General features: G+C 48.9%; 1 long non-coding RNA gene across 1 annotated transcript; it reads left to right on the plus strand.

Moving 5' to 3' along the window:
- Positions 1 to 163: 163 nt before the first annotated feature.
- On the plus strand, positions 164 to 19,271 carry LOC116463726 (uncharacterized). Its single transcript, XR_004246763.1, has 4 exons — positions 164 to 692; positions 5,719 to 5,864; positions 9,415 to 9,629; positions 19,038 to 19,271. It is a non-coding gene; the product is annotated as an uncharacterized LOC116463726 (long non-coding RNA).
- The last annotated feature ends 1,293 nt before the right edge of the window (positions 19,272 to 20,564 follow it).

The following is a 20,564-nucleotide window of genomic DNA, read 5'->3' on the forward strand; positions in this document are numbered from 1 at the left end:
ACCGTAGCGTTTATAGGACCCCGGCCATTGGCTGGCGACGCCGGTGTGTCAGGGGTGTGTGGGCAGGACCTCGGGGCGGGGCCTGGGGCCCAGCCTGTCCTGGGCGGCGCTCCGCGGGGAGGGGGTGAGGGGAGTGGCCGGGGCCGGGGCCCCCCTAACCACTGCCTCGCTCAGGCTGCCGATCGGCTCGCCCTCTGTGCTTTGGGACCGCGGAGGGCATTCGCTGTGTGACTTAGGGCAAGTGTGCGCACTTCTCTGAGCCTCCGCGGCATTCTCTAGCAAAATGGTGGAGCCGGTACCCGGCTGTAAGGCAAGCTGGGATGCGCGGAGTAGCGGGTGGAAAGCTGGACTGGAGTTCTCACTCGGCCGCTGGGTGACTTCGGTGCACTAGGGATAGTAACAGTACCACCTCGTAGGGCTGTAGAAAGACCAAGTGAGTTAATATTTGTAAAGTGTTTAGAACAGCGTCTACTGCATGGAAAGTAGTATTTATTTGTTAGAGAGACTCCAGGAGGTCTTGCCCAGTGATTGACTTCTCCCTTCCCCGTCTCCACCCCCCACATTCCCTTTTGTGAGCCAAGCCTTGCTTTTGCACCGGCCGGGCTCTCTTGCCTGGAAATGCATACCCATCTCAAACCTGGGCTTTAAAATCACCTCCTCTGGGACGCCTTCCTCTACTTCTCACAGTTCAGGTGAGTCTATGGTGACCTGTAAGTGTGGAAAATATAAAAGGCAGGCTAACTGACTGACATGATAGGACATTAAGGACATGATAGACCTCGGGTTTGAACCAGCTCAACTGTATACCGGTCCGGCCGCGATCCTGGGCAAGTTCCTGGCCAGTGAGGCTGTTTTCGTTTTTTTCTGTAATTTTTTTTTTTCTCAGACGGAGTCTCGCTCTGTCGCCCAGGCTGGAGTGCAGTGGCACGATCTCGGCTCACTGCAAGCTCCGCCTCCCGGGTTCACGCCATTCTCCTGCCTCAGCCTCCCGAGTAGCTGGGATTACAGGCGCCTGCTATCACGCCTGGCTAAGTTTTTGTATTTTTAGTAGACACGGGATTTCACCATTTTGGCCAGGCTGGTCTTGAACTCCTGACCTCGTGATCCACCCGCCTCGCCTCCCAAAGTGCTGGGATTACAGGCGTGAGCCACTGAGCCCGGCCGAGGCTGTCTTATGCGTAAATGGAATTCTCACACCAATCTCATTGCTATCATGAGAGGTGCAATTTCCAGATAAGCTCATGAAGTGTTTAGCATGGAAGTTCTCATTTACTGGTTGGTGGTATTGTTGGTTTATTTATTTATTTTGTTAGTAAATAAATAAATGCTGGTCTCAAACTCCTGGGCTCAAGTGCTCCTCCCACCTTAGCCTCCGTAGTAGCTGGGAGTGCAGGCATGTGCCACTGCACTGGTAGTGATATTGTTATCATCTGACTTCACCTTATTTCCTCTAGACCAGTGCCTTACTTGAGACACAGTGAAGGGAAGGACCCCCAGTCCAAAAGTCTGATCAAAGTCTTGAGGGTCCCTTTCCCGATGGAGGGAGTCATGGTGGGCTTACTGTCTGTTGGAAACCGGGAGGCTGAGCCGACCAGATGACCCCTGGAGTTCTCTGGCAATGTGTCCAGTTCTGGCTGAGGGGCACCTTGGTTGAGTATGGAGCCCTGAAACAGAAGGCAGGTGCATTCTGGGCACCCCCCTGCCCAAGGCTTCAATTCCTATGGTCTCTCTATGCTCAGCCTGGAAAGCTTGGGCCACCTCTCTCCTCACCCCTGGACAGACCAAGTCCTGCTGACTCCACTGTCTACACCACCTCATCCTCCTTCCCTCCCCTGCTGTCTGCAGGGCCTCCATCTCCTCTGGTCTTTCGTCCTCCAGTCCTGCACCCTGCCACTCTCCTGCTCATCTGTCTGGAATTGTCATGGAGGGAGTAAGGGCCAAGCCTGGCCATCACGGTCCTTCTTCGGGGCACCAGTTTACATGCTCAGCCTCACCCCTCACACCAGCAACTCACATCCACACATTTGCTCAGCTTGTCTCCTCTGCCTGGGAAGCCCTCCCCCACCTCACCATGCCAAAAAGCACCATGGGTCCTCCTCCGGGAAGTGTCCCTGGTTCTCCCAAGTGGAAATCTTTCTCTTCTTTACCATTTGGTGTTTTGTAAGTTGCCACTTGTCCTCTGTCTGCCTTCCCTCAGCCTGTGAGCACCTTGAGGACAGGTTCTGCAGCTGAGGCACGTGGGTGAATGACTGAAGGGGGGAAGGAATGCACGAATGAGTGAGCAGCTAATCTACCTGTGTTGAATGTTCCTTCCACTCCAGTCCGTCCTGCTGATACTTCCAGTCTTTCCTTAAGTACCTGTTGGGTTTTGCTACTTCCCTGCTCAAAGTCTCTCCACAGCTCCTTGTTTCTTAGCACATCCAGTCTATGCCTTTTCCCAGTTGCGGATCTGCCTTACTCAGCCCATGGGTCACACTCACCAAACAGCCACCTTGTCCTTCTCTGGGCCAGCCCCATGCTGGCCACTTTCCCAGGGACAGAGATATGTGACCCCGTTGTTAGCCTCATGGAGGCCCCAAGCTGGAGGAGGAGCAAGAGGGGAAATGAGCAGCAACAATACCAAGTCAAGCGTAGAGGGTTAAGAATCTGTACAGGAGCAGAACTTGTACCACATGGGAAGGAGAGTGAGTAGAGAGAGCATCTGGGAAGGGGGAGGTCATGCTAAGCAGAGTTTGGAAGGCTGAATAGGAGTTCACCAGTTGGATCGAGGGAAGGCCATTCTCAACAGAGAGAAGAGCATGTGCAAAGGCAGCAGACTGCCAGAATGATTACCTAGGGAACTTGAGAATCTCTGGGCCACTCTTAGAGATTGATGATGGAGCCCCAGATCCGGACCCTCTGAGTCCCAGCTCTGCTATTTACTTGCAAACATTCATGGGCAAACAATGCCTTCTCTTTTCTGAGCCTAAAGACCCACATCTGTAAAATAGATATAACAAACCCTTCCTAGGTAGGCCTGAGTTGAACTGGGTGACTTCGGGCAAGTCATTGTCCCTCAGTCTCTTCAGCTTTGTAACAAAGGGGTTGCAACAGATAAGCGCCAAGACTCTTCAAGTGTCTGAAAGGCTGTTGTTGCTCTGGGTTGAGAAACCTTGTCATAATAATGTTGTGTGTGTTGCTAATTTACTATGTGCCAGTAAGTGATTGGTATGGATTTATTAATATCTCATTTAATTCTCATAACGAATTCTAGATTTACTATTTTTTATCCTATTTCTCAAAGGAGGAAACTGAAGCACAGTTTCAGAGTGATTTGCCCAAGGTTGAGTAGGTCAGCAAGTGGCCGAGCTAAGAATTGAACCTGGTTTGTCCCCAGACTTTGTATAAAATCTAGTCTAAGGCCGGGCATGGTGGCTCACGCCTGTAATCCCAGCACTTTGGGAGGCCGAGGCGGGTGGATTACAAGGTCAGGAGTTGGAGACCAGCCTGGCCAACATGGTGAAACCCCGTCTCTACTAAAAATACAAAAATTAGCCAGGCGTGGTGGCAGGCGCCTGTAATCCCAGCTACTCAGGAGGCTGAAGCAGGAGAATTGCTTGAACCCGGGAGGCAGAGTTTGCAGTGAGCCGAGTTTGTACCACTGCACTCCAGCCTGGGTGACAGCAAGACTCCATCCCAGAAAAAAAAAAAATCTGCTCTACACCTTTATCCTGTTAGACCTCAGTTTCCTCACTTAAAATTAAACTACATGACATAAAATTTACCATTTTACCTATTTTAAGATTACAGTTCAATGTCATTAAGTGCATTCACACTGTTGTGCAACCATTGCCATCATCCATCTGAACCCACCAAATAATAATTCCCCATTCCCTGTTACCCCTAATCCCTGGCAACCCCCGTTCTACTTTCTCTGTGAATTTGACTACTCTAGGTATCTCATTTAAAGTTTCCTCATCTTTAAAACTACAATAATAAAGATCAAGTGTTATTCGATCCTTCTCCCAGTAGCGCGGTTGGCTCAGACTTGAATTTAAGTCCCAGTTCTATTCACCTACCCCTCAGGCAGGTTGCTTAACCCCTTTGCCTCCCTCATTCACATGTCCCTAAAGTTGGGCTGGTGGACCCTGATGGGACGATCACAGGAGACAGTGGGGATGAAGGTACTTGGAAAGCCCAATGCCACTTCTAGAACTTGTTATACCATCTTCCTGGCGGGCTGGAACCCTGGCTTAGATTTATAGGTGTGACAGCTGGGGAGGCTTTAGAATGGCACATTGCAACCTGGCCAGTGCCCAACCCGACATTTGGGGCTGAGGCTGGGAGGTAGAAGCCACATCAAGGAGGGCTTTGACTGCTTGGCCATAGAGCCCTCCCCTCAAGGAGCTTACATTCCAGCCTGTACACCTGGTATTGTAAAGTGGCTGGTACAGTCTTTACTTACAGAGAGTGCTCAGGCAGTAGTCTGTCCTGCGTGGGTCTTTTAACTGCTTCCCAGAGTCCTGGTCTTGTGGCTGAGAGTCCTATCTTCCCTATTTCCTTAAAGTGATGATTGTTAGGATATTTCAATGCATTTAAACCAGCTGTCACCAAAAAGGGAGTTTTTTTTTTTTTTTTTTTTTTTTGAGATGGAGTTTCAGCTCTTGTCACCCAGGCTGGCGTGCAATGGTGTGATCTTGGCTCACTGCAACCTCTGCCTCCTGGGTTCAAGCAATTCTCCTGCCTCAGCCTCCAGAGTAGCTGGGATTACAGGTGCCTGCCACCATGCCTGGCTAATTTTTGTATTTTTAGTAGAGATGGGGTTTCACCATGTTGGCCGGGCTGGTCCCAAACTCCTGACCTCAGGTGATCCACCTGCCTCAGCCTCCCAAAGTGCTGGGATTATGGGAAAAAGGGAGAATTTAAGAAAGGATATAGAGATTGGATGCAGTGGCCCACACCTGTAATCCTAGCACTTTGGGTTTGCCAAGGCGAGAGGATTGCTTGATCCCAGGAGTTCCAGACCAGCCTGGACAATATAGCCAGACATTGTATCTCAAAAAAAAATTTAAAAATTAGCCAGGCATGGTGGCATGTGCCCACAGTCCCACCTACTTAGGAGGCTGAGGCAGGAGGATGGTTTGAGCCTAGAAATTCGAGAATACACTAAGCCGTGACTGTACCATCACACTCCAAACTAGGTGACACAGCAATATCCTGTCTTTAAAAATATTTAAAAAGTTAAAAAAAAAAAAATAGGCTGGGCGTGGTGGCTGACGCCTGTAATCCCAGCACTTTGAGAGGCCAAGGTGGGCAGATCACCTGAGGTCAGGAGTTCAAGACCAGCCTGGCCAGCATGGCAAAACCCCATCTCTACTAAAAATACAAAAATTAGCCAGGCGAAGTGGTGCGTGCCTGTAATCCCAGCTACTCGGGAGGCTGAGGCAGGAGAATCACTTGAACCCGGGAGGGGGAGGTTGCCGTGAGCCGAGATCGAGCCACTGTACTCCAGCTTGGGCAACAGAGTGAGACTCCGTCTCTAAATAAATAAATAAATAATTTTTAAAAATCTTTAAAATATATTTTAAAATAAAAAAGATAAAGGATACAGAGGTGTCTCATAAACCAGGCACAGGGATGCAACAAGACGCTGACGAAGATCTGGATTCAGTGAGTAGGCTGCCACTAGGATGCTCTACCTTTCTCATCTGTGTTATTTCTCTCTTTCAACACAAACAGGGCTATTCTGCCCCACATGGCAGAAAATGACCATGATGCAGTACCAGAGTCTGCATGGGACCATTTCAACAACCCTTAGAAGCTGACTCAGCTGTCTCCTGGCCCTGACTTTTCTAAGATGAGGGGAGCTGATAGGAACAATTTGGGTGAGATGTTTGTCCTGAGTCCATTTGGTTATGGTCAGGTGATACGGTCACAGAGCACAAACAGAGCTGGCAGAGCCCCACTCTGTGTGACTATGGGATGGAGGAAGCATGTGTTCCTCCTGATGTTGTCACACAGGCACACATGGATTCATTAAAAATGTTTTTGGGCCGGGCTCAGTGGCTCACGCCTATAATCCCAGCACTTTGGGAGGCTGAGGTGGGTGGATCACCTGAGGTTGGGAGTTTGAGACCAGCCTGACCAATATGGAGAAACCCCGTCTCTACTAAAAATACAAAATTAGCCGGGCGTGGTGGCACATGCCTGTAATCCCAGCTACTCAGAAGGCTGAGGCAGGCGAATCGCTTGAACCCGGGAGGTGGAGGGTGCAGTGAGCCGAGGTTATGCCATTGCACTCCAGCCTGGGCAACAAGAGCGAAACTCCCTCTCAAAAAATATATAGTAATAATAATAATAAAACAGGTCCTACCTCCCAGGGATACAGTGTGTGTTAACTAAGACATTTATTCACTTATTCCATAAATACTTATTAAGTACCTAGTACGTGATGGTATTTGTGGAAGCTGCACAATGACTGGCCAGTGGTGGAGGCTCAGTAAGTTGGAGTCACTTAAAGCTCTGCCTTCCAGGTGTGCACAACTAAGTTGATGCTCCACACAGGTGCTTCTGCTCTTGTGGTCTGTGTGCATTCTGAAAATCTAGGAACGCAAACAAGGTGCCGCAGCTATCTATTGCCGTAGAGTAACCATGTCAGGCTGGGTGTGGTGGCTCATGCTTGTAATCCCAGCACTTTGGGAGGTCAAGGCGGGTGGATCACCTGAGGCCAGCAGTTCAAGACCAGCCTGGCCAACATAGCGAAACCCTGTCTCTACTAAAAATACAAAAAGGGGCCCCGCTCAGTGGCTTATGCTTGTAATCCCAGCACTCTGGGAGGCCGAGGTGGGCGTATCACAAGGTCAAGAGATTAAGACCATCCTGGCCAATGTGGTAAAACCCCATCTCTACTAACAATACAAAAATTAGCCGGGCATGGTGGCACACGCCTGTAGTCCCAGCTACTCAGGAGGCTGAAGCGGAAGAATCGCTTGAACCCGAGAGGCAGAGGTTGCAGTGAGCCGAGGTCGTGCCACTGCACTCCAGCCTGGTGACAGAGCCCCCACCCACCCCCACAAAAAAAAAACAAATGAGCTGGCTGTAATGGCACATGCCTGTAATCGCAGCTATGTGGGAGGCTGATGTACAAGAATCATTCGAACCCAGGAGGGAGAAGTTGCAGTGAGCCAAGATCGCGCCACTGCACTCCAGCCTGGGCGACAGAGTGAGACTCTATCTCAAAAAAAAGAAAAGAGAAAAAAAGAGTAACCATCTCAAAACTTAGTGGCTTTAAACAGCAACAACTTATTATTTCTTATGATTTTGTGAATTGACTGGGCAGTTCTGCCCCACGTGATGGCAGCTGGGGTGACTCATGCAGCGGCATTCAGCCGGACACATGGCTGGGCCATTCTCTCCATATGGTGTCGCATCCTCCTCTGTCTCCTGAAGGATAGCTTGGACTTCCTTATAGCGTGGTGGCTGGGTTCCAATGGGGAGTGTTCCAAGGGGACAATCCTCATATGGAAAAGCTTATCAAGCCTGGTTATATCAATGCAAATCATTCTGGATTTAAGTTGCTTTGTCTCTTGATCTCTCATGAACATTCCACTGTGAGTAAATATTCTTCCCAATGCGATTTTTTTCTTGTTGTTAAAGACAAGCTCTGGTTCTACCGCCCAGGCTGGAGTGCAGTGGCATAATCATAGTATAATCATAGCTCACTGCAGCCTTGAACTCCAGGACTCGAACAATCCTTCTGCCTCAGCCTCCCATGTAGCTGAGACTACAGGTGCACACTACCATGCCCAGTCAATCTTTTTTTTTTTTTTTTAAAGAGATAGAGTCTTGTTGCCTAGGCTGGTCTCCAACTCCTTGGCTCAAGTGATCCTTTCACCTCAGCCTCCCTAATAGCTGGGACCACAGGCATGTGCCAATACACTAATTAAAAAAATTTTTTTTGAGAGATGGGGTCTTGCTGTGTTGCCCAGGCTGGTCTCAAATTCCTGGCCTGAAGTGATCCACCTTCCTCAGCCTCCCAAAGTTCTAGGATTACAGGTGTGAGCCACTGCACCCTTCCCCCAACAAGATTTTTTTTTTTTTTTTCTGAGATGGAGTTTCACTGTTGTTGCCCAGGCTGGAGTGCAATGGTGTGATTTTGGCTCACCAAAACTTCCGCCTTCTGGATTCAAGCGATTCTCCTGCCTCAGCCTCCCGAGTAGCTGGGATTACAGGTATGCGCCACCACACCCGGCTAATTTTGTATTTTTAATACAGATGGGGTTTCTGCATGTTGGTCAGGCTGGTCTCGAACTCTGGACCTCAGGTGATCTGCCCGCCTTGGCCTCCCAAAGTGCTGGGATTACAGGTGTGAGCCACTGCGCCCAGCCCCAACATGATTTTGAATGGCTGACTGATAGCCCATCATTGATTGAACCAATCTCCTCTTGATGAGTAATTAGGCAGTTTTCATTTGGGGGCAGTTATAAACAACTCTATGAGGGACAACTTTGTGCCAAGAACTCAGTACATATCGTTGTAGTAGAAGGATTACAGGGCCAAAGGACAGGTGAATTTTTAAAGCTCTGCCAAATTTCCCTTCAGAAAAAATGGTACATTTTGCACTTTTATCAGCTGTAAAGAGACCTGCTCTTTTGAAATCCTCTGGTCAATACAGGGTGTGGTTTGTCTTTTCAGTCTTTGTCAACTGAAAAATGGTGTTTTATCATTGTCTTCAAAAGGGAGAAGATTAGAAGTAAGTTACCCAGAGCCAGATGCTTAAGAAGAGTTCTTGTCTTTCACTCTGAGGTAGCCCGAATAAATCAGCAGGGTCGAGGCCAGGGCAATGCAAAGTGTCTCTCTGCACAATGTCAGGCTATTAAATGCACAGTGTCCCTCTGCCCGCTGACTCAGGATGTAAAATTGGAGCATGGTGCTGACAACAGTGCTCATGGCTGTGGGGATGAGGTCACTGTGTCCTCACTGTGCGGTCGACTGGGACAAGCCCATGGCTTTCCTGTCCCGTGTCTGTGGGCCTTCCGGCAGACACAGGGCTGGTGGCCTCACCCTCCACGCCCGTGTTGGCTTTCACCTTGTCCCTCTGACCCAGTCTGGAGGACCTGGTGCTGCATCTGGGCCAGGCTGGCTGTAACTAATAAGAGTTGTAACAAGGGGCATCTAAAACAGGACCCTGAGATTGGTCTTTGTTTTTGAGCAGCCAAAGCCATACCTCATAGTGTCCGAAGTATTAAAACTGGGGGATCCTTCTTGTGTGGAAGCAGAGCTCCTGGACTCTGAGCCGACCCTGCTTCTTCCTAGCTGTGGAGCAAGTCGGGGAGCTTTTCCAAACCTCAATTTCTTCATCTAGAGAATGAGGGTAATGGTGATTTAAGGACTATTATCTTCTTCCTCTGTGCCTGATACTTGTGATTCTCACAGAAACCCTCAAAGGCTGAGAGTATCCCACCTACTTCACAGATGAAGCAAACTGAAGCCCAGAGAAGGGAAATTACTTGCCCAAGATCACCCAGCAAGTAAGAAACAGAGCTGGAGATAAGCTCAGGTCAACACGGAACCACGCAAACTCCTTCTGTAGCCTTTGTAAAGGATTGATGAGAAAAGCAGACGGTTAAGAGCGCTACAACTTCTGTGAGGTAAAGAATATCTGCAGGGCTGGACGTGGCAGCTCTTGCCTGTAATCTTAGCACTTTGGGAGGCCAAAGTGGGTGGATTGCTTGAGTCCAGGAGTTCAAGACCAGCCTGGGCAACATGATAAAACTCTGTCTAAAAAAAAAAAAAAAAAAAAAAAATTAGCCGAGTGTGGTGTGTGCTTGTAGTCCCAGCTACTTTGGAGGCTGAAGCGGAAGGATCCCTCGGCCCAGGAGGCAGAGGTTGCAGTGAGCTAAGATTGTGCCACTGCACTTCAGCTTGGGTGACAGAGCCAGACCTTATTAAAAAAAAAAAAAAGGATATCTGTGATTACAAGATTACAATGCAATTTTTTTTTTTTTTTTTTTTTTTTTGAGACGGAGTCTCGCTCTGTCGCCCAGGCTGGAGTGCAGTGGTGCGATCTCGGCTCACTGCAAGCTCCGCCTCCTGGGTTCACGCCATTCTCCTGCCTCAGCCTCTCCGAGTAGCTGGGACTACAGGCGCCCGCCACCACGCCTGGCTAATTTTTTTTTGTATTTTTAGTAGAGACGGGGTTTCACCGGGGTCTCGATCTCCTGACCTCGTGATCCGCCCACCTCGGCCTCCCAAAGTGCTGGGATTACAAGCGTGAGCCACCGCGCCCGGCCCTACGATGCAATTTTGAAAGCCTGCTGTTGTCCAGCTGGACAGCTAGAGTTATTCTCAGTGGTGGGATGGCTGAACTGGGGGCTCACTGTGGAGAGCTGGTTTCCCACTGGAGTTCTCTGAAAAGGTGCCTGATTTCACAGCTCTGATTCTACAGAGGGAGGCCGGGCCCTTCACATAATTGCTACCCTTTATTTATGGAGATATTCCTCTGTCAGGATGCCCTTTATATGTGTACAGTCTGTGCTGCAGTCGATTCTTACAGTGATTCTATGCAGAAGGTACTTTAGAGGAGGCTGCTGGGGCGCAGGGTGGGTAGGTACCTTGTCAGCATGGTGGGGCTGGGTCTCCAGCTTGTTGGGACCCCACCCTCCTATCATGGCCCAGGAGTGAGGCATTCAGGGCTGGACCACCAGCGTTTGTGAAGCTTTGTGCCCCATTATCCCATCAGAACATCTTCTTGGCCCTGGCAGGCAGCCAGGGCAGGGCCATTCTCCACCTTACTGACAAAGAAGCCCAGGGAGGGGAAGAGGGTGCTCCCCCGACACCTCCATTGCCTCTGCCTGCTTAGTCCAGAATGCAGGATAGAGAAATAATGGGAAAAGCTCCCAAGTGTTGCTGGATCTCTGCCTGCCAGGGAAGCTGTGACCTCAGTAAGGGCAGGGTGTTCCTTCCAGGGAACTCGAGGTGGGGCAGGATGGGTAGGGAGTGAGATCAGAGGGAAGGCCATGTTGGGAAGATGGGAAAGCAAGTCTCTGGGGGTTTGTGGGATAGAGGAAGGGAACACCATAGAACAGGCCAGGAATAGGAGCTTGACCTGGAGATTACTTTGCAGCAGGTTTAAACAGGGGCCATGTGGGAGCGTGGAGCCCTGGGGTCAGAGGTTACTGGATGCAAATTATGACTCTGCCACTTACGGGAATGGTGAGTTTGGACAAATGATTTCCCTGGGCCTCAGGGTCTTCATGTATAAAAGGGCTGAAGCTCAGTGGGTAACTGGAGCACTGCCTGGGTTAGATCCTGGCTCCACCACTTACCAGTGTGACCGAGGGCGAATGAGTTCACCTCTCTGGGCATCAGTGTCCTTGTCTCTAAGATGGACTTGATAATAATGAAACCTACCCCTCACAGGGCTGTGGTGAGGATGAAGGGGTCTGGCAGCACATGTAGAATTCTTAGAGCAGGCTTTTTTCCTGCAGAGTCTTTGTTGCCATCATCATCATCCTCATCCTCATCTACCTCCAGGGATTCTTGGGGGGCTCAAACAAGGCAGGTTGTACAAATTATCTGGCACAGACATCATTAAATAATAACAGGGCAGAGTGACGGGTGCTGTGATACAGGGAAGTGCTGGGAGAGACACAGGAAAGAGAAAAGACTTCTGTCTGGCTGGGTGGAAGAAGGGTGTGGAAGGTATGGAAGCCAAGGGAAAACTTCCCCTTTGCCCTCTGAAGGTTCACTGAAAAGTCAACTGACAAAAGGCAGATGAATAGCAGAAATGGCATGCAAATTTATTAATGTGCACACAGGGAGAACCACAGAGTGACTGATTATTCCTCACCCTGCAATGGGGTGCAGAAGCTTATATGCCATCTTGAGGTTACAGAAAGAATGGGGGCTTGGGGCCTGAGCGCAGTGGCTCATGCCTGTATTCCCACCACTTTGGGAGGCCAAGGCGGGTAGATCACCTGAGGTCAGGAGTTTGAGACCACCCTGACCAACGTGAAACCCCATCTCTACTAAAAATACAAAAAATTAGCCGGGTGTTGTGGTGCGCACCTGTAATTCCAGCTACTCGGGAGGCTGAGGCAGGAGAATCGCTTGAACCCAGGAGGCGGAGGTTGCAGTGAGCCGAGATCGCGCCACTGCACTCCCACCTGGGAAACGAGAGTGAAACTCTGTCTCAAAAACAAAAACGGTCTGGGCACAGTGGCTCATGCCTGTAATTCCAGCACTTTGGGAGGCTGAGGCAGGTGGATCACCTGAGGTCAGGAGTTTGAGACCAACCTGGCCAACATAATGAAACCCTGTCTCTACTAAAAGTACAAAAAATTAGCCCGACATAGTGGCAGGTGCCTGTAATCCCAGCTACTCGGGAGGACTGAGGCAGGAGAATCACTTGAACCAGGGAGGCTGAAGTTGCATGAGCTGAGATCGCACCGCGCTGCCCTCCAGCCTGGGCAACAAGAGCAAAACTCCAAAAAAAAAAAAAAGGAAAGAAAGGAGGGAGGGAGGAAGGAAGGAAAGAGGAAAGAAAGTGGGGCTTGGATCCTGGCAAAACAGTTTATGAGATGGGGAGAAGAGGAGGCCTCCCTAGGAAAGGTGGTCTTGTTATGTAGATGAAACCTCACAGATAGCAGCTGTCAGAGAGTAGACCTTTGAAAGTACCAGACTCTCATCAGTTAGTCTGTCCTAGATCTGACAAGGGAAGGTCCGCAGAGGAAGCCTGCCTGCATCAATGCAGATGTCCCTATAGATGCAGGTCTCCCCTACAAAAGACAGCTTTGCAGGCCTACTTCTGTTCCCAGGCTCTCTGAACAGCCATCTCAAAATATGTCAAAGAAGTATATTTTGGGGTGAAATATTTGTATTTGCTGCAAAGCCTTGCTCAAAGGACGTGTAGAAGTTCCCCGTGTAGATGAGGGGAAGACAGAAAGATGAACTTGTATCATCTTTGGTTGTGAGAGAGCAACCAAAGATGAGGAACATGGAGCAGTTTCATGGCTGCCTGCTTGGAGTGAAGGGCGTGAGGCTGCACGGGAGCACTGGGGCCAGATTGCAAAGGGCTGGGAATACCTTGCTGGGGTGTTTAAACTTGACCTGGTAGGTGAGGAGTTCTTTTAATTTTTTTTTTTTTTTTTTTTGAGACATAATCTTGCTCTGTCACCCAGACTGGAGAACAATGGCGCATTCTCGGCTCACTGCAACCTCTGCCTCCCTGGTTCAACTGATTCTCCTGCCTCAGCCTCCTCAGTAGCTGGGATTACAGGCACACGCCACCACACCTGGCTAATTTTTGTATTTTTTACTAGAGACAGGGTTTCATCATGTTGGTCAGGCTGGTCTTGAATTCCTGACCTCGTGATCTGCCCGCCTCGGCCTCCCAAAGTGCTGGGATTATGGGCGTGAGCCACCGTGCCTGGCCTTGGTGAGTTCTTACCCGTCTAAATGACATAATCACCCAGGGCACTAAAAAAAAATACTGTTTTATGGTCTTGCCCAACAGTATTCTAAGTCAGTAGGTCTCAAGTGGGACTCAAAAATCTTCACATTTTTCCTTCAACTTGTATTTTAAGTTCAGGGTTACGTGTGCAGGATGTGCAGGTTTGTCACATAGGTAAACGGGTGCCATGATGATTTGCCGCACTAATCATTCCATCACCTAGGTATTAAACCCAGCATCCATTAGCTATTCTTCCTGATGCTTTCCCTCCCCCCATCCTACCCCTAACAGGCCCCAGTGTGTGTTGTTCCCCCCCACAATGTGTTCATGTGTTTTCATCATTCAGCTTATAAGTGAGCACCCGCAGTGTTTGGTTTTCTGTTCCTGCATTAGTTTGCTGAGGATAATGGTTTCCAACTCCATCCATGTCCCCACAAAGGGCATTATCTTGTTCCTTTTTATGGCTGCATAGTATTCCATAGTGTATATTTACCAAATTTTCTTTATCTACTCTATCATAGATGGGCATTTAGATTGAAGAATCTTCACTTTTTAAAGCTTCTCAGGAAATTCTGATGCCCACCCAGAATTGGGAACCCTTGCCATGGAAGAGGGTGGGGGGATATCTTTAAACAGGAATAGGGTCCATTGAGATGCCCACCCCAGACCTCCAAGATTTGGGCAGAGAGCTTGAGAAGGTGGGAAGTGGGTGTAGAAGACTCTGACCCCCAGCCTTCCACCCCTCTCTAAAGCAGTCCCACACTCTGATGGCCGTTTACCACCAGGGCCGACCCCTGGAAGTGCCTCTTCCCTATAGCCCTCTGGCTCCAGCAAGGACAGACAGCCTTCCCTCCTTCCTTTCTTCTTCCCAACAGCTTTTGAGCTTCTCCACAATGTGCTAGGCAAGCTGTTGGTACTGAAAGTGAATGAAATAGGTAGTTTCTTCCCCCAACCTCCTGACCCAAAGCTTTGGGTGATTCCTGCAGTTTTGGCTCAGCTAAGCGTGAAGTGCTGTGTCATCAGGCATGTGGCTAAGCACAAGAGAGCTGGGACAGGAGTCCACCCTGGGGGCTCAAGCAGTGGCCGCAGGGCTCAGTGGTCCAGCCTCCAGGCCCTGTGGCTTCCTGGTTCCCCCTTCTCACAGGCCCAGTCTCTTGTCCTGGCTCTAGCCTTGTGGGCCAAACTCCCAGGCCCGGCCCTCGGTGCCCCCTACCAGGGAGGTCCTGGTGCCTGGGATAGGAGTGAGCTGTTCAGCCGCCTTCCCACCCTCATCTTACACAGGAGACAACAGCGTTGGGTAAGGTCTGAGCAACTCTTCCCAGGGGCAGGGTTAAGGATCATTTCCTCACAGGGGTAGCAGAAACAACAAACACAAGGAAATGACAGGGATGCCGAGGATTTCAGAGCACACAGCTCCGGTCCAGGACGGACTCCCACAGAGAGATGGGGGGAACGCTCCCGGGGCAGCTTCCTCACCTCCGTCTTGGCGTCGGCTCTTGTGTCTTCATGCTGTGTTCTGTTGTTTCCTTTCATCAGGATCCCTTGCCCACTCCAACCCCACCCACACCATCACTGATGTCACTGTTTCACTCACTCACTGCCATTCATTTACTTCTTCCTTTCTCATTCAACACATGGGTACCATGTGCCAGGCACAGGATAAAGCCATAGGCAATATACAGCCTCCTGTGGCGTTCCCAGTTGGATGGGGTCACCAACACAATCAGACAGCTCTAATATAACGTGATAATTGACACTGTGGAGTTGTGCATAGGGTGTTATAAAACCAAGGAGTAACCCAGGGAAGGCTGATTCTTGAAGAATGAGTAGGAATTTATGCAGCGCATACCAAGCAGTGAGAATAGCAAATGCAAAGGCATAAAGTTTGCAATGGCTAAAGCATGGCAGGTTCAGGGGAGCAGAGGGAGTGGAGGCTGGGAGATGAGCAGGGGCATCCATGAAGGGCCTGGAAAGCTGGGCTGAGGAACTAGAACTTTCTGCCTTAGGCAGTGGGCAGCCATTGGAGGATTTTAGGGAGAGAAGGGACATGGTCAGATCTGCATCTTTTTTTTTGAAATGGAGTCTCACCCTGTCGCCCAGGCTGGAGTGCCATGGCGCGATCTCAGCTCACTGCAACCTCCACCTCCCGAGTTCAAGCGATTCTCCTGCCTCCCAAGTAGCTGGGATTACAGGTGCCTGCCACCACGCCTGGCTCATTTTTTGTATCTTTAGTAGAGACGGGGTTTCACCATGTTGGCCAGGCTGGTCTCCGACTCCTGACCGCCCGCCTCAGCCTCCCAAAGTGCTGGGATTACAGGTGTGAGCCACCACACCCAGCCAGATCTGCCTCTTAGAACAATGCTATGGAAGTTGGTTTTGGGGAATGGGTGGAAGAGGGAGAGGTCAGGCAGTGTTCAATAAAGAGGATCAGACACAGGCCAGGTAGGAGAAGCCGATGCCTAGCCTAGGACAGGGCAGGTGGCTCAGCAAGTGTGAACACCTCTCAGTGTAAGAGCTGAGGTGAGAGAGGGGCAGATGGGCTGTGGAGCTGGCCGCACTGAAGGCAGCTGTGTGTTTTCAGGGCTCAGGACCAAAGGGAGGCTGAGCCAGGAAGGCACTCCTGGGCTTTTGGCTTGGGCAGGCTCGAAGTCAACAGATGCAGTTGGGTCTGTGTCTAGCGATTGGGAAGGTCCACAGCAGGACTCCAGCCCATACCTGGGAGTCAGGGCAAAGCCCAGCCTGGGGAAGAGCCCCGAGGAGCCAGGCTGGGTGTCAGGTGGGGCCCTTGTCCTGAAAGGAGAAGAGACTCCAAGGTGGAGCCCCAAGCACACCTGCCTCCGGCACATTCACGTCTCTGGCCACTTCTCTCTTACGGCTCCCTGTGACAATGAGATATGGACACCTGGGAGGCACCTGGGGCTAGTTTCTTCCTCATACCTGCCCCGCTCAGATGAGGCTCCCTCCAGGCTCTGCATCTTGACTCAGTTACAACCTGATCCTGAGCTGGGACCCAAGGGTGTCCTGCTCCTGGCTCCAAGCTCCTGGTGAGGATGAACTTTGGTTTGGCTCCACCTGCTCAACTGCCTTCGGAAGTGTGCCCACCTTGCCAGCCTCGTCAGAATGCAATCTCAGGATGATGAAAGAGTTCAGGAAATGCCACCCCAAGGTACGTCACTTTGGACTTCAAACTGAGAGCATTTGAGGAACAGCAAATGCAGGGAGGGACTTCCTCTGAACTTCCCTTATCTGCTTCAAGATAAATCCTCCAAAAGGAATTCAATGGTTATAAATCCCCTCCCCAGGAACCTCATCAACCAGAGAAGAGTAAACTGAGGTCACAGGACAGGAGACTGGGGGTCAACACCACCCCCAGACAGACTTTATCACATATCACCTATTCTTCTGAGGGCCCATTCATCTTTCCTCCAAATCATTTACTCTCTCCTAAGTTGCCTGAACCCTCCCTCCGCTCACCCCCTGTAAGAGGTATATATGCTCACTGAGGTTTAGGACATTTGCTTTTCTTTCATGTGATGCCCCCATGCACGTAGGATATTCGTGTACCTGTTCTTCTGTAACCCTTTCTTCTGCTGTTAGTTTATTTCACAGACTCAATTACTGAACCCTCAGAGGGTAGAGGGGAAATCTTCCCTCCCCTGCAGTGATGCTCTGGGACTGCCAGTCACCTGGTGTCTAATAGACACCAGAGCTCACTCCCAACAGCCCATTTGGGCAATTAGTCACTCATATGATAAACATTTTTTTTAAGCCCCCAAAGTGTACCAGTCCTTGGACTGAAAGCTGGATTTACAAGGTCAAATCAGATTCAGTCCTTGTGATAGAAGAGTCCATAATACAGTGGAGCCAAACACGTGAAACACAACACAGCCTATTACAACACAACGTGACATGACAGCTTCACACATCCCAACACAGGATACGAGGGCTCAGGTCTGGTTTCTAACTTCTGGGGCCTCAGCTGAGAAAAGGGCAGCTCCCAGTGAAAGGAGGCTTATTAATTAGGGAGGGAGCTTATTGCAATGTCAGCAGTGGAAGGCAGAGGGGAAGAGACTCTAAGTCAGACTAGCTGCTTCAGTCCTGGCACCATAATCTTGGATGGATGACAGAACTCTCTGTGCCTTAGTTTCCACATCTACAAAATGGAGAGAATAATAGTGTGTATGTAATAGGGCTCAAGGATTAATTGAAATAATACACACACAGTGCCTAGAAGGTATAGCAAGCACAATAGCATTAGCTGTGTGGTTGTTGTTGCTGTAGATTTATAGAACCTGATTATACTCTTAGGTTCTTGGAGTCAGAGAACTGTAGAATCACAGAACCCTGGGACCTTAGAACCTTAAACATAGAGGTTTATAAATCTATATAAATATAACATGCACCAGAATATTAGCTAGGAGGGTGAAGAAGGGAGATCTCCCCATTCCTTCAGATGGAGGCGAAATGTCCTCTAATGCCTGAGTTCCAGGGCTGTCACATTCAGTTGCTCAGGTGGTACACAATATACCTCTAAAGAAGGCCATTCACATAGACTTTGATGTGAATGGAGTTCCTTAGACACAGCATGGCATGCACCATTGCGTGAGAAAGCCCACATTTCTCCCAGAGAAGTCGGCTAAGTCCCAGGGGGCTTACACTTACTACCATAATCTCTGCCTCCAGCAAAACATGCCAGCTTTGTCCTGAGCCACACTGACCTGAATGTGATGAAACTGAAACTTGGATTCCACATAAAAATAAAATCACTCTCCTTAAGCATTCCCGAGAGCAGATTATACAGAGGTCCAGAATGTTCTGGAGAGGGATCACATCTTGTGAAGCACAGCTTATTGCTACCCAGATGTACAATGAGATGTGAGCTGTTCCTCCCTGACCTGTCATCTTTCTGCTCACTTCTCTCCCTCCCAATTTGCTCCTCAGGAGCCCAGGCATAAGCCATCCCAGGCTCTTGGTGGGGTCTTAACTCAAAGCCCTTATCAAAGCATTTTCCTCAACAAAAGTCGTTCCTTTTCCTAACAGGAATTTGGGCCATATGTTTAGGTAGTAATTTTTGTATGCCTTATCATATTTAGTGCCACTTACAAAAACTGAGACTCACAGAATTTTAATAGCAAATAATCTAAGAAACAAAAATTTTGGAATAACCCAGCCTAAGGACCACAAGTTCTAAGAATTGTGGAGAATTTCAGAACCCCAAAAATCTTAACAATTAGAAGAGGCCTTAAGGGGTCATTGAGTCCACCCCTTATTCAACACAGGCATCTTCTCTGCAACGTTGCTGGCAGGTGCTGATACTGCCTCTGCAACAACAACAACAACAAAGCATACTTCTGAGAAAAATTGGAAGACAGCTTGTTATCTGAACTATGCATAGACTTGAATAATCTATTTTTGTTTTTTTTGAGATGGAGTTTCGCTCTTATTGCCCAGACTGGAGTGCAAAGGTGCGATCTCAGCTCACCGCAACCTCCGCCTCCCAGGTTTAAGCGATTCTCCTGCCTCAGCCTCCTGAGTAGCTGGAATTACAGGCATGCACCACCACACCCAGCTAAGTTTGTATTTTTAGTATTCTTTGTATTTTTAGTTTCTCCATGTTGGTCAGGCTGGCCTCGAACTCCCGCCCTCAGGTGATCCACCTGCCTCGGCCTCCTAAAGTGCTGGGATTACAGGCATGAGCCACTGCGCCCAACCTGAATAATCTATTAGAGTCTTTATCTCTAAGAAGGGAAATACATCTGAACTAAAGGGTAAAAAATGGCATGTTTTAATTGGTAAGTCTAAATGCAAAACGATGACAACAAAATTTTAAAGGATTGCTTCCTTCTTAAGCTTTGTTTTCGTCCTCTGCCAGTGTATTGCTAGACTCATCTTTCCCAGACACCCAGACCTCCCACGAGAGTATGTACATTCCATTTGGCTTGATTTCAAGTGCTAATGTATAAAGCTTCTGGGTTCTGGGTCTGGCAAGCTATTTCTCATGTTCTCTGATAAAATATTGAAAACCATCTCTAAGGTCTTCCAAGAGGGGATATGTGGAAGATACATTTCAATTTTCCACTGCATTTCAACCTCAATATAATGTGATTAGCTACAGCATTGAAAATTAGCTTAATACTGGCCCATCTTATTATAGGGGCCAAGGAAAAACTTTCCCTTTATCCTCTGAAGGTCCACTGTAATCAACTGACAAAAGAGGCAGATTAATAGAAGAAAAGGCATAACCATTTTATTTTAAGGTACATAGCACAGGAGAACTGAAGGAGAATGATTACCGTGCTATCTTAATTTAATTCCAATGTGGTCTGAGAGCAGACATTGTATGGTTTCTATTATTTTAAGTTGGTTAAGCTGTGCTTTATGGCCCAGAATGCAGCCTGTCTTAGTGAATGTTCTGTGGGAGCTTGAGACGAATGTGTTTTCTGCTGTTGCTGGATGAAGTATTCTATAGACACCAATTATATCCAGTTGATTGATGATGATGTTGAGTTCAACTGTGTTCTTACTGATTTTCTGCCTGCTGAATCTGTCCATTTCTCAGAGGGATGCTGAAGTCTTCAGCTATACTAGTGGATTCATCTATTTCTCCTTGTAGGTCTGTCAGTTTTTGCCTCCATACTTTGCTGCTCTGTTGTTAGGCACATACCCATTAAGGATTTAACTATGTCTTATTGGAGAATTGACCCATTTATCATTATGTAATGTCTCTCTTTATCCCTGATAATTTTTCCTTGCTCAGAAGTCTGCTCTGAAATGAATATAGACACTCTCACATTCTTTTCATTAGTGTTAACCTGTTATATCTTTCTCCGTCTCTTTACTTTTAATCTATATGTGTCTTTGTATTTATTTTTTATTCTTTTTAAATTTTTTTTTCTGTGGGGTCAGCCAGGAGAGGGGGGGACAGGTGACTGGTCCATCCCTGAGGCAAGGATCTCAGCACCTGCCAGGCTTCCCGCCAGACCAACACTTAGCAGCTCTGGGAGAAAGTGGAGAGCCCCAGAGTCTGGCGAACTCGGCAGGACGTGAGACAACAGCTCAAGGGAAAACCATTCCAGTCCCTTCCATGGCCCCAGGAGGTGGGAGACAGGCCCTCCCCATTCTGCAGATGAGA

Source organism: Hylobates moloch, unplaced genomic scaffold (genome assembly GCF_009828535.3).
Source record: "Hylobates moloch isolate HMO894 unplaced genomic scaffold, HMol_V3 SCAFFOLD_55, whole genome shotgun sequence".
NCBI classification, from domain to species: Eukaryota; Metazoa; Chordata; class Mammalia; order Primates; family Hylobatidae; genus Hylobates; species Hylobates moloch.